This window comes from Pteropus medius, unplaced genomic scaffold (genome assembly GCF_902729225.1).
Source record: "Pteropus medius unplaced genomic scaffold, Ma_sr-lr_union100, whole genome shotgun sequence".
Lineage (NCBI taxonomy): Eukaryota > Metazoa > Chordata > Mammalia > Chiroptera > Pteropodidae > Pteropus > Pteropus medius.
The window spans coordinates 34,964,257-34,975,262 of NW_024351730.1; the positions used below are offsets into that span (position 1 = coordinate 34,964,257).

At 33.3% G+C, this 11,006-nt stretch overlaps 1 pseudogene; it reads right to left on the bottom strand.

The window, feature by feature from the left end:
- Nucleotides 1-1,793: 1,793 nt before the first annotated feature.
- Nucleotides 1,794-1,912, bottom strand: LOC120588410 (uncharacterized; annotated as a pseudogene).
- Nucleotides 1,913-11,006: the final 9,094 nt, after the last annotated feature.

Below are 11,006 nucleotides of genomic sequence, written 5' to 3' on the forward strand. Positions count from 1 at the left end.
AATTTGGGCATATTGTCCATCCCCTTTCACTGTCTTTTTTCTTTCCCATTGACTTTACCTCTGCCTGTCTAATTATTTATAAAATGTTAATTATTTCTATGTTAGTTGATAATTTAAATTTAATTTCTAAAGAAAATAAACCTGAACGTTGTCACTAGGTGTCTTCCCATATGATAATTATACTCATATTAATTTTTAGATTATCCATCAAAAAGGAAACAAAAATATTAAAAACCTCTTGAAGTTGAAGAGCTCCTAGCGAATCTATAAAAGCATAGGTAATGCAATATTTAATAGTAACACTAATAAAATAAATAATTTATTGTAAAAATGAGGATTTTTCTTTTTACAACTTTTTGGTATTATGTTAAACTTAGAAAGACATTTAAGAAACTTAAAATTTACATATAAATAATTAAACAGATGTATCTTGATTAAAATGGCAGGTTTAGTCTTTTAAAAACACTTAATATCTTCATATATGTTTTGTTAAATGCAAGCATACAAATCTTAAACTAGCCAAACTATTGACAGAGGTGAAGCTAGACTTTGAAAAGGAAGCTAGAAGTAGGCATTTATAATAGTCGATTATTTTGCTGTCTAGAAGCAGAGAGACCTTTTTCAATTTTTCTGTTGTATCTTTCGCATATGTTTATTTACCCATAATATTTATCTCACACACTCAAAATTTAATTGTCTACATTGCACATCATTATTTAACTTGTTAACTTTGCCTTCGCTAGAACTAAGGTCACGTAAAACCATGTGGACTCCTACATAATTATCTGATAGGCTGCTAGAGGATTGAGACCACTGTTCTGGACATAATCAGCTGTCATTGCTTTTGTGAAAGTATAGAAGACTCTTGCCATATTATAAATTCCTTGGGAGAAAAAAAATAGTCAGTTTTCCACAAACTCTATCTTTGCTTCGCTTGATTTGTTCTATGCTGACCTTTGAAAAATCATAAAACTTTTATAAGTCAAAAGTTAATTTTTATTATAAAATGAATTGTTGTTATACACCTCTCTTTTTGAAAAAGACAAAGAGATAAACAATATTTTTAAAGAAAAAAGCAAAACAAAAAAGAAAGCTTATTTTAAACTAGGAAAAAACAACAATTTATATGAACCATCTGCTTACACAATAGCTAGAACAATAGCAGGGAAATGAAAGCAATAACTTGGTTCCATTTTTTTCCTACTCATTCTATTATTCTAACTCAGTATTTTAGTTGGCTCCCTGAAATACTGACTTCTGAGCTTTCCAGTCTGAGGAATGGTACTCCCAGATCACTTCACAAATCCATGGAATGGTGCTGTGTTCAATTTCCCAAACAATGAGAATTGAACACATCTATTCCAGCTTCCTGTTTCAAAAAGAGGACGAAATGTTTGCTGTGATTTGAATTGACCTGTCAGAGGGGGAAACTGACTTGCTTAGTTCTATTGACCTGTTGGGGGCGGGGGGGAACTGACTTGCTTAGAAATATCTCTTTTAGGAGTAAGCAAACAAAATGCCAAGATTTTGAAAAGAAGAAAGTAAGGATTTGTTAATGGATTGCCGAAGGTTTGGTAGTTATTGTTTTGTTGTTGTTTAAGAGATGTTGGTTAAAACAGAAATGCCTTTTAGGAAATGAAATGCCTTAATTTTCTATCATCCTCTGTGTATATATGTGTGTGTGTGTGTGTGTGTGTGTGTGTGTGTGTACATTATTACAGTGCTGAATCTTATTAACAAATCTTTATTTATTTTATTTTATTTTATTTTATTTTATTTTATTTTATTTTTTATGCTTACAGCACTTGGTATTCCTTGGTGGTCTCCCATCCAAGTACTAATCAGGCCCAACCCTGCTTAGCTTCCAAGATCAGACGAGATCGGGCATGTTCAGGGTGGCAAGGCCGTAGACAACAAATCTTTAAATATCTACAAAATTTATATACTGATTAAATATCTGAAAGGGAGAGTACCTGGGAGAAGGAGTTGGGTGACCATATGATTATTTCTGGCCAAAAACTTTGAACAAGAATAATGTGTGCCAATTTTAGGTCAGAGTATAAAAGGCCCTTTGTTGTCCATTTTCCTTTTGACATGGTAATATAATGTTCCAGAATGTGGCTGCTCTAACTCTGCCCAGACAATTCTCAAAGGACATGAGAAAAATTAACCTTTTGTTTTCAGCCACTGTGACTTTGAGTTTATTATACAACATAACATAGTCCAACCTGATTAATATATCTAACTACTTCAATAATTTCACAATTTTGTTTAAGGCCTGACTTTTCTATAAGATCTGAATGTTTAGTGAAACAATATGTACAATATTTCATGTGGAAATATAGAACATTAAAGCTACTTTATATTTGTATATCCTCTAACAATATTTTAAAATATATTACCTCACTTATTTTATTAGTTACTTTACAAAACATGAGAAAATATTATTATTACTACCACTGTCTTTAAATTAAATAATTGAGATTAAGAATGGTTCAATAGTTTGCTATTTGTGGTAAAGCCAAGACTTAAATGCTTGGATATATTATAATCTATTCTTTTTTTTGTTCTCCATCACTCTCCTTTTATAAAATAATTCTAAGCATTGTGAATACCCAAAAGTCTGAGTCATGTGCAGTCAGAAAGTTAATAGAATAAATCCTATAATAGGAAGTTATATTAACGAAAAGAAAAATGTCCTCCATTAGGATGAAATTCATGACCACTGAGGACCTTAATTACAGAGCCAGGATCTGTAAAGATACATAGTCATTGATTTTGTGCAATAGGAAATTAGTAACAAATTATGCATATTCTGAATAACTTCTTTATTAAAAATTTATGGAAAAACCATCGAAAATATTGGCTAAATAGTCCCCCAAAGGTAGAGCTATATATTTTTCTTGAAATTGGGACTATGAAAATCAGTATATTGTAGTAAAATTGAGGAAGCTCCTTTTATACTTTTTATTTGGGGTCATTGGAACAACTAATATTCAAAAAACTGCATTTCTGTGAATCCTAAGAGAATTCTTGAAAACTAGTAACTAACCACTGATTATAATGGGGGTGGGAGGAAGGGAGCAGTAGGAGAAATAAGAAAAGCACAATGTATTTATTATCAACAAGGAAAAAGAGGCGAAATAACAAATATAATGAATTCTGGGCATGTCCTTAACATTTATCACACTATCAATATTGTATAAATTTTGCCTAAATAGGTGCTTAAGACCTGGTGTTTATAGTAAATGCTTCCAAGATTTGAAGAAAAATCTTCCATCTATTGTCTTGAATGGAAATCTGTTAAATGTTTGTTAAAATATAATGGCATGTGTATAGTCAAACCTACCACTTATCTTCACATCTAGCCAGTATGAATCACAAAGCCTACATGTGCGACTTTCATCACAATGGAAATAAGGAATAAATGAAACTATTAAATAGAAACTCTCTTGAATGAACCACTTTAACATTCTTCTCTTCAAAGACAATCTTAGTTTTTGTTACTAGCCAAGCTTATTTTTAAAAGTGGCACTTCTATTAAATATTTCAATTTGAATATCAATTTAAGATTCAAGATAAACTCATATCTTGTTCACCATATTTTGTAGTAATTATGAATTATGCACATTTTAATATGTTTTCACATAGAATTTAGAGTATAATCTTGCACAAAAAAGTCACTCAAAAGTCTCTTCGATTTAATTGTTCCCATGCCATCAATTGCCTGTGTGTGTGTGTGTGTATGTGTGTATGTGTGTGTGCGTGTGTACACAGATTAAGACACTTTTCCACCTGAAAGAATTAAACAAGAAACATTTTATTAATACTAGAGATCTACATGCTAGGGACTGAGGAAAGCCCTGTGCCTACGCCTATTTCTTAAGGATTAGAAAAGAAATAGCTGATATTTTCAGGTTTTAAAGGGTAAAAAAAATATGATTTTTCACTACCTTGTCAAGAACAAGCTATAAGAATATGTGACTCTGATATTAGCCATATGTTCCATTTCTCAGCTATTAAGTTCTCCTTCAGCACAGCTGATTAATTAGAATTTTAAATCAGGCAATTTACACCTGTGATATCATACATCACTTGAGATCCATGGGCCTGAAATCCTCAGGATGTTAGAGATCCTCTAGGGTCTGAGCAAGAGGAGGGGAGAACAGTTCCATAATATGGTGCACTTGTATTTTTTAATAGTTCTTATGGTTCATATAAATGTTCCATTAAGGGGAATGAGTTCTGGAGTACATGTTATCAATAAGGGCCAGAGGCTAATAAAAGACAAATTTTCTGAAAGCTTTGCTCTGGATAAAGCTTCGGCCAGCCTATATAGAATTTTTATTCTATCCTAAGAAAACAGTGGATGAATACTAGTGAGAATAGAGAGTAGGTCATACAGGTATGTTTAAAGAATTGAGCTTAGGTACATGAACGTCCCAGTAGGATTTCTAGTTTGCTTCTTATATTAAATGTCAACAGTTGAGGATCAGGGAGGAGGCTGTGACATAGCATGCATAGGACATGTGAGTAAGAGCAAGGAGGAAAGAGAAAGTGTCTTCACAAGTTAAAAATAAAACTACTTGATTGAAGTACAGACAGTCTCTGACTTAAAATGGTTTAACTTACACTTTCTTGACTTTACAATGGTGCAAAGTGATACACATTCAGTAGAAACCATACTTCATATTTGGAATTTTGACTTTTTCCTAGCCTAGCGACGTGTAGTACCATACTCTCATGATGTTGAGCAGCCATCACAAGGGGAAACAATCAATACTTTACAGTGTTGCCAGCATTTTGGTGATATTGTGTTTTGTGTTTTCACCTCTCATCATCCTGTCTTCAAAACATCCATCTGTGTTTCCTGCTTCTGGTGAGGAGAAGAAGAAGGCAATTATTCTTCAAATGAAACAACATAATTGCCAATTAGGCTAATGTAAGTGTTCTGAGCACATTTAAGATAGGCTAGGCTATGATGTTCAGTAGGCTAGGTGTAGTAAGTTAATTTTTGAATATTTTCAATTTATGATGGGTTTAGCAGGACATAACCCATTGTAAACCAGGAGCATCTATAATGCAAATTTTCTCATTTTTTAATTTAATAGTTCTACGACAGTTATTTTCATTGCTTACCAACAGATTGAGAAATGTAATTTAAAAATCTGAACAAATATTTCAGAAGTTATTATGTTTCTCAGATACTCAGATCGAATTTCAAATGGCAACCAGTTTCTTGAACTTATAATTTATTTTTCTTCTCAGAAAGTGATAACATTTTAAGTACAGCAATAAAATACATGAATTCTTGTTTTTTTCTCCTCACAATAAATGTGGGCTGTATTTTGTTTTGCTGACAAAGTTATTAGAAACAATAAAATACCATTAGTGTCCAAAACTTCACTGTGATCATCATTGGCAAAGCTACCATAAACTATGTCTTAATAGAAATCAATCTTAATAAAAATCAATCATTCAATTTTCCATATCAGTGAACAAGAGCACTCACACAGAAAATAAAATTTATATATAATCTGTCCATCTAGATAAGATGGCATCTCCATCATAAGGGAGGCTAAGAGCTCTGGATAAGGAATATGAAGATTTAGGTTTCCTTTCTTCATTGCCACTTATACCATACTCAGAACCTTAGGGAAATGCAGACTTAAGGGTCCTTGACCATAGTGTTTGAATTAAGGTCTTTTCTGGTTCTATGAACTGTGTGTGCTATGATGGTATTCTGGAACTACCCGATGTAATCTTACTCATCAGAGTTAAGGTCATTAAGGTCTTAAAGCCTTTTATTTAAAATATTTGGCAGAATATCACTTAGACTGGAAAGGAAATAACTGTATTAATTAGAAGGTCTAGACCCTTCATTAGCATTCCCATCATTCATTCACTATATGCAATAAATCTAGATCAATACCTAAATCTATAGGAGCTGGTGCTAAAAAATATTCTTAGAGTAAATTTATTCATTCATTGATTTAACCAAACATTCAGCAAGTATTTATCGAATAATTATTTGTGTGGCACTATTTTACATAGACTGTATACAGGAAGAAATTCCCTGCTCTTACAGAGCTTGTGTTATATTAAATACTAATATATTTCAAAGGATTTTTAGGGCCAGTTATCAAGCGTCTGACCTGGGCAAGGACCTCATTCCAACCATCACTGTCATAGAGAAAAGAGCCTCTGTGGCTGGAATAGACATGGCTGAAGGCAAAGCTGCTGAGGTTTACCAATAGCCAAAACTGGATCTTAACTTTTGAAAGTAAATGTTTCTTGATATTTCAGTATTAATTATGTTTATTAGGAATAATTATACTAGTGAAAAGTAATTGGAATACAATTAAGTACAGAATGATTGTGTATCGGTTCTAAAAGAAAATTATTGATTATTTAAGAATTTATCCTTTGTGAGTGTACAAATCCACAAATATACAATATTTGTATCAGCCAGCTCTTCGCAGGAATACTATGCCTTTTTTTATTATTATTATTTCTTTGTTGTTTTTTTTTTCCTACTCTTTTCAGCCCTGACTTTTTCACATTCTCTTACCCTTTTCTGAGACTCTGGTGACTCAAATATCCAGTGCCAGAGAAAAAGTTCTGATGAATACATTCACAATAAGATATCAGAGGATTGGTTAAAATACACATAAAGGTGAATGTGAATTTTAAGAAGCAAATGGAGGCAATGCATAACGTAATTAACATCTCATTAAACGTGAACTCTCAGTCATCTAAGGAATAGCTGTTTCAAGGAAGAAGAATAAATAGAAGTTCTTGGTTGTGAATAATGACATTACTGTCCTCAGTAATTGTTTTTTTAAATTAATGCCACAAGCTTTTATTGAAAATGTTTTATGAAATAAATATCTGCTTTACAGCTCAGCACACACACACACACACACACACACACACACACACACACACACACACACACACACCACACACCATACTCTTGTGGATCTCATAGTGATTGTAGCAATTGCTTTGGCCTGCCAGTACCTATGGCTTAGAATAGGCCAATCATAGTTGTTTGCATTCTGGTCAACCATTATCATTGGTCTAATGAGGTGTAGGGAAAGCAATGGGCCAATCATTTTCTTTTTGTGAGAATTTTTAGAAGGTATTTGAAGTGTAATCACTTTATATTAATGCCTACAGGAAGACAGGCAGGCTCTGGATCATGTGATCTCCATAACTGTCCTGGATCCAGACTGTACTGAGGATAACTTGATCAGCTCTTCTTTTGTTTCTTGGGAAAATACTGATACTTTATCAGTAATTTCCTTTCTTTACTTTCAACTGAAGAACTTGAATTTTAACAAACAGCGTGCATATAACTAAGATGCTAAGCCAATTATTATGAATATTATAATGTATGTCATGGAAGAGAAACAACAGGAGTTATGGGACTTATAAAGGGTGATAGAGTAATCTGGAGGGTTAAGAGGAGGCATTCTTAATAAAAACAACATGAGACGTGTATTAGATTCCAGGTAGTTGAAGAAATGTCTCTAAAAATAGTCCATACTTCATTTCTTTATTCATTTAGAATGAGAACCTAGCCCTGTTAATATAATTTCAGAGCCATTTTCTTGAAAAAAAATAATGAAAATTTTAGGTACCTAGCAACTGAGCATCTTCCACAGTTTTGATGACTGGTGGGGTGAAAGGAAGTAAAGCATAGTATATGATACCACTTAAGTTCAGGCTACTATAGATATAACTCTTCCTCCTGGGAAGTAATTCAGAATTTAGAATTAGAAGAAGAGGAATACAAAGTTCTCTTTTTCCACCTTTTACCAATTGGTTTCATCGTAGAGTTGAGTCATAGAATTCTCGTAATCTAACAAATATGAGCTCAGAAGCCACATTGCCTGAGAAGAAAGTACTAAACAGGCAACTTTCCTGTTTGTTGGTGGGAGAACAAGAACAGTTCTCTGTAAGTGTCGGGAGTGACACTGATAATGTCTACCTTCTCTGCCATCTCTCTTTTGCAATCAGTTCAGACTGTAAAGGAAATAACAATATAATTGGGATCTAAAAGCTTGGAAAATGTTATACAGCTGTAATCTTCAAGAACACATCATTTCTGGATAAAACTTTTTTTCTTACGAGAGAAGAATGGATCCTAGCCTCTTTATTATATTCTCATATCTTCGAAAAACATCTTGAGATTAAGAAAATGTTGAGAACAAAGAATGAAAATGAAGCCCTAGAATTTATAGCTAAAACCATAAAATACTTTTTTTCTTAAAAAAAAAAAAACTTTCTGTTGATGTTTATAGACATTGATCAGTTTGCATTATAACTGATTTATTTATAATCAGTAGGAACTATTTATTCAACAATTTTGTCAGAAAACATTGGCTTTATTTAATCCTAATAACAACTTTATGAGACAACTATTATTACCAGTATCCTCAGCTTTGGAAATGAAGAAATGAAGAGAGTTTAAATAGCTTGCTTAAGTTCACAAAGTTAATAAGTGCTGGAGTTAGGATAAAAATTACTATCAGATGCTAAATCCCACACTCCTCCCACAGTACTAACCTGCCTTCTAGGGGTTGAGTTTAATTTTTAATATCATATGTACATGTTTACTTATTTCTAAATTTATGTCTTGTATTGCTCTCAGGATTATAGAGGTTATGGTGAGATAACATCCAATATTTATAAATAAAATTTCTCTCAGAAGAATTCAATTCATCAAGCTGCTAGGATTAGCCATCTACATTAGCAAATTAAGGTATTTTTTATAAATTGCAAATTAATGTTAAAGACACAGGAGATTTGAGAATCATTTCGGAGACAACATTGTGTGTATAATCTACCGCATAGACATGAAACTGGTTGAACCTATTTGGGGGAAAAAAAATTGTGAGAACAGGAAAGGGGGAGCGAGTCATGGAAACATGAGAAAAGAAAAGTCTGAGAATCAAACACTGGCAGAGCATCCACTCAAGGCTGTGGGTGGAATGAATCTTTGCTAAGCAGATTTGTGTGAAAGTTTCCTTGGCAAGCGTATTCCTCTAGCAGATGAAACAACTTAGGCTACCTTAGCTTAAAGTCACCTAAGTTAAAACCAGCTTCTCTTATTCTGATGCCAAGCTCACTACTGTGGTTGGACAATTTAAGTATTCTGTTCAGCTTAAGGGTTTTAAACTAATGCATTGATATTCTGGTTTACATGTCAACCTCTGTATGCTGGTTAATATGGATCTTTTTCTACAAATGAGAGAAAGGGAGAAATTCTTTCTCATTATGTAGATCAAACCAAGAATATGGTAAAGTGACCACGGTCAAGGCCAATGCTTGGAAACTTTCTGAACAACCAGGCCCCTGTCTCCACGTTATCCTCCTTTCACCATTTTTTACGTTGTTTAAGACTTCTGTAATCTGTACATGTCTTGATAGCTATATATCATGGGTACAAAAATAAAGTTTGAGTAGAAGTTGCCTGCTCACATATTTTGGGCACTTCACTCTGACCTAAGTCATCTATTCATTTTTGTCTAAGAGATTTTCTCTTATGATGCCCTTATCTCACCCAACTGAGGAATGTATTAACTAGGAAAAAAAGAATTCTGTAAAACTTGTGTGTGTGTGTGTGTGTGTGTGTGTGTGTGTATTTCTAACTAGGATGTATGTATAGAGCAAAGCAGAACTAAAAAAGAATGCAATGAATTTGTGATTTGCAAACTCATTTTAGAATTTTGTTAATATTAACTATACTGCTTATATATGGTATGGTAAAGAAAGTAAGTTTTGTAATCATCTTTGAATGACACAGAAACTCTAGATATTGGGGAGAAGCAGAACTTTGCTTATCTACTACTTGTACACTGGCCTTTACTCTTCTTTCCTACACTAGCATTCTCTGTAGAAGAAGCTAATCTAAGGCTGTGCAAACTGATACCTAAGGAACCTAGTCTGAGAGCAGAGGCCTCCTTTGTGCACTTCCTAAGGTATTGTGTCTTAACTCTTTTGTTATGTGTTTGCCTCCACCTGCTAGCCTCTGCCACCCTTCCCTTTCTCCATTACTCCCCTCACTCACATAAACCACAGATAGAAAATGCATAGCTCGCTGATGCTCTACCGTCATTAGCTCATGTATGCCACATTCAAAGGGACCCTTAGTTCTACCCTGCTACAATGTGCTTATTTTAAAAACTACTGTTACTGGCAGTGGCCTACTGCTTCCTCTCCCATTCCCATAACCCCTATTTGTTGCTCATTGTTTAGGCAGACAACTCAATGTAAATGTCAGTGTGTTCTTACAGGTGCAGAATATGTTTTGCTATTCTACAGTAAATTAGCCTCTCTGTCCCTTGGTAGCCCTTTACTTTTACTGAAAAGAAAAATAACACACACACATACACATGCAAAAATGCACCCTTGTGAAACCTCTGAGTGAAATAAAAAGAGGAAGAGACATGAGAGTATTTCTAGACGTGGCACTTGATAAGGAAACAGAAGTGCCAGCTCTACAAAGTAAAATACTCAAAAGGCAGGAAGATAAATTATTTTAGAATTCTTAAAGTCATGAAATCCTGTTATCTTGTAAAGAAAATGATCAGGAAAGAAAATGACTAGAAATTCACTTGAGGTTGACTAAAACAGATTACCTGAGAGAATTTGGAGGTCAAGAAGTTTCCTGCTGGATAAAACATCACAGTGTCCTCTATACTTTTTTTGCCTGGTTTGAATCAATTGTAATTTTCTATATTGAAAAACAAATGTCATTTGGCAATTTACAAGTATTAATCCAATCAAAGTCATAGAAAATATCAAAAATATATAATTTTTGCATTTTTCTGTTTAACACCAACATACAGTGACTAGAATACATTAAAGAACACTTGCATCTCAAAACATTTCTACCTTTTTAAAAATTTAGATATGTTTTTTAATTTATCATCATTTTGGATTTTTATCCCCAAATTTACATAGCAGTGTCTAATATCTCTTGCATGTTGACTATC